Consider the following 4,274-nt stretch of genomic DNA (forward strand, 5'->3'; position numbering starts at 1 on the left):
TCATGGCGGGCCAGCCACTCGAGTCCCCAGGTGCGCGAGGAATCCGGCTTCCCCAGGGTCAGGCGTGGGCCATGGGACAGCCTTACACCTCCTGCCACCCAGGGACTGAGGGCCACACCAACTGCAGCCCTCACCCATTTAATTGAATTGAGGATAACTGAAAATAACACCTTTCTCCCCTCTAATATGCCATACAACCGTATGGATCAAAACGACATGCCAGTCAAACGGTTTATTTTAGACAGGAAACAGCCCTGCAGACCATTATTACAAATTAAAGGTATTATATTGAAGTCATTTTTAATCCCTTATAAATGAATAACCCTTCTGCCAACATTAAATCATTTTCTTCTGCAGAAGTAACATTTCCTCTTGGTGGCACAGGATCTATTCCCCCGCAGATCGGGGAGCTATCCTTCCCTTGGAGCTGGTGGCAGCTGATTACACCACACCAGGACTCATAAAATTCCCACAGAACTCGCACTTGTGTCTTCCCAGGGCAGAGCTGCCTTATCTCATCCAGAAGCAATAATGCCACTTTATTTTCAGCAATCAGCACGCAGATGATTATTCAGACGCAGCCTCATAATCCAGCTCGCACCAACCGCAAACGATCTTGATTGGAAATCTGCAGTCAAGAAATTCCACCCCAAGACATGGGAGCTTCATCCCCTCTGTGCCGAGGTGCAGGGAGCTTGTCTGGGCTTATTTGTGTTTGTTTAGCCAGACAAAAAGTAGAACAGGAGCCCAGGAAAAGAGCGAGTTCTGACAAGTTTTAGCATCAACCGTACAATGTCCATTTCTGCACAGCTCTAATAGGGCATCAATATTGTCATTTTAAACTCAGGATCAGTACACAAATGTGCTATAAATGGGAAAATCCCTTGTGATACCAGTGCGAAACATGCAGCTCATTGATTTTGTTCTTGATGGTCTGCTATTAAACTAGCGAACATGCTGACCTTGTGTGCAAAGGCAGAATAGTGTGCATGCAACATAAAGTTGAAAAACAGCTTTAAAATGACTGTTTAAAACTGGAGCCTGCAAACCTTAAAATATAGACAAGCATTCCATAGTTTATTTTAAATTGGCAACCACAATTTAACAAGCTATTCTAACAAAGGATTAGCATAGCATGTGCTTTTCTTTAGCCATCAATTATGACCCGGGGTAATGCAGGGCACAACTTCAGTGCCAAATTACAATCTGCTCCACAAAACCACTTTGCAGCTCGGCCTCTGTTTGCGCAGCAATTACTGCAGCGCACGCCGCCTTCCCGGGAAAGCCTTGGCCAGAGACTTCCTCAGAATTATTCTACGTGTGCGTGTACTTGGAGATTACAAAATGCTGTCTGCTTCTTTATGGTATTTTTACAGTTAAAACGAAGAAAAAATATGCCTCTGTTTATGTTTATGCTCTAATTTCAAATAAAAATTCAAGTGCCTATCTTTGTTGCAGATTCCATTAGATAAACATCTGTATTTTTAAAAAATTGATTGAATATCGAATATTTCCATAGGATGAAACCAGCAATTTCCATTTAGCTCGATGACAGTTTCAGATCCTTGATCTGTTATTAGGCATAAAATTAACAGTTTTATCAGTTTTAAATACGGGCTGATTGCATGCGGCTACCGATATATGCAAAACATACAACACTAAGAAGATGTGTGGATAATTTAGCAAGATTTAAAATCTTCTCTTCAGATAAATCAGTCATCCTTACAAATGCCTGCTTTATGAATTGAAAAAATAATCAGAATTATATGTATTTTAAATAAGAAAGTTTTTATTATCCTTGTCACGTGAATATAGATTGTATTTCATGTGAATAGGGAGGGGGAGCCCCCTGGTTTAGCTATTTTTTCTGTTCTGCTGTCCTTTCTCCTGCATTTGCCTAAAGGCTCTCAGTAAATTACACTCCAAGTAAATGACTGTAATTTACCCGTTGAATTCCCTTGTTCAGGAAAAGCACACACCACACATTCCAGCGTTTCCACAGCTCAAATTTACCATTCTCGATGTCAAGAACAATCCACGGGCAGTAATTTGAAACTGTTTGAGCCTTCAAATAAGGGAAATTAGAAATGTTTTGAGAGCTAAGGTTTTTCAGTGAGGAGATAAAACCTGATAAAATCTGTAACAGTTCAATTCCTTCCCCTTTATATTTATAAACAGGGCATTAAATGTACTGTTAAGCCGGTACCCGGATACTAGCTCAGCTCGGCCGATACTGCGTAGGAAGCAGTATTAGTAATAAAAAGAAAGCATTTTTAATGAGGTGCAAATTGGTAAAGGCCTAACAACAAAATAAACGCAGATGATTAGAGCAGAGCAGAGAAAGCAGCACGTAGCTGCTGCCCGAGCCCCCTTAAACCGGCGCCCAAACACCCTGCGCCTTCCGCCGGGCTGGGATCGCCCCCAAATTCCCCGTCTAGGCTTAAAATCCAGGCATTTGTTATGAGACAGCTCCATCCTGACGACACCGCTACGGCTGTACAGCTGGGCAAACCTCGAAATGAAAATATTCTATAAACCAGGATTTTAATTAACATCCAGAGCGATTAAAGCCGAGAAATCCATACATGCTGGTGATGAATTATCCCACGCGGTGGCGGGGAATGTTCTGGGCCCGGTGACGGATACGCTGCACGACCAGAGACACCAATGCCTCCCCTCGCCTTACCGCGCACAAAACCCCACTGTTCGCTCGCTCAATAACCGCAACCGCCTATTTCGCTCTGTCTAAAGGCAGGTTTTCATATGGTAAAACTGTTATAAATCCTCATTATCCTAAATAAAATTACAGCACTTTAAACATTTCCAGGGAGAACATTCTCTCTTCTAAACAACTACCTTAGCGAGTAATAGGAAGCAATATGGTTGCACTTGTGTCACAGTTGGAAGTCTTTTTAAACTGTCGCCCTGCTAGCAAACCAATTCTACATATTAAAATGAATGGATTGCTTATTTCAAGGGGAAAAATAATTTATAAAATCAAGACCATTATTAAGATACTGTGACTTATTTCCATTCTGGAGTGCATGAGAAACAGATAAATGCGGCAACCTATGCGGGCTGAAATGTCTTTTTTTTTTTGATGCCACAATTTTCTTTCTCAAATGAGTCATCCATGCGTACAAGTAAATTAAAAATTGATCTAGATTCCACATGCAAGGAGCTGAAGTTTTTTTACACATTCCCGTGTTACAAACAAGTACAGCTCTCACAAACATCTGGCTACGGGCTTTTATTTCTAAGGCGTAAGAGACCTTCCTCCCACCTTCCCTGCCAGCGGCGCGCGCGGCGCGAGGCACCCCAGGGCGTACACGCAGCCTTTAGGCTGGGTCGCTGTAAACGCACCTGACCTCCAGCAGATCACGGTGCGGTCTCAGTGTGTAATTGCCTGACCTCCCCATCAGTTGTCGTCTTAAGTCTGAAATAATACCCTGGCCTGGCCATATCGCCTATTTATTCAGGACCCCTTAACAGATTAGTTGTTTGGATTAAATCTAATCAGAGGTTCGGTTAACACACCACAGCAGGTTTGGGAGCGTGCACCTTGTAGTCGCTGAGTAAATTATAGGAACCCTATAATTTGATGAGAACATGTGGGCATTTTTCCACAAGCTCATAAATTACTGATTGCTTTTTGTAGGTTTCATTGATACTAATGTGTGCTTCCCTCCACGTCTCTGCCCCAGATCGTTGCTGGCACAAACATCGCCACTTGGAAACCTGGTAAATTACTGAAACATGTTTAATCATGAGGTTTCAAAACTTTGCACGTTAATGACGGGGAAGGCTGCTGCTCCTGAGCTGCAGAACAGCCTCACGGTGGGTTGCCCGGGGCAGAAGGCTTCTAGCGCAGATCTGCCTTTCACGTGCGATGCCATAGCTTGGGATTAGCACGGGAGATCTCCTCTGATGGGGCTTTCCGGCCTGCAGACTCTTGCCTGCCAGCACTTCCATTCTTCCTCCCACTCGGTCCCACTCCCCAAACCAGGCAGCAGGCTCAGCACACGCTGTTCCTCCTGCAAACCTCATTTTAATGGGCGAGGCAGCTAATAATAAAGCAATCAACTAAGAAACTGCCAGTTTTGCTGTTGTCTTTTTTTTAATCATTGAAAATTTCTCCGTTAATTTCGAGCCATTTGTAGTATCCGTTCTCGTAATTGCAAACCTGGATGAATTGTTTCTAGAAGTTGAACCGTGGCTGGTGCCAGCAGAACCTATGAACACATAAAAGCTTCAGTTTCTAATGTCACTAGCAA

Source organism: Antrostomus carolinensis, unplaced genomic scaffold, assembly GCF_000700745.2.
Source record: "Antrostomus carolinensis isolate BGI_N321 unplaced genomic scaffold, ASM70074v2 scaffold562, whole genome shotgun sequence".
Lineage (NCBI taxonomy): Eukaryota > Metazoa > Chordata > Aves > Caprimulgiformes > Caprimulgidae > Antrostomus > Antrostomus carolinensis.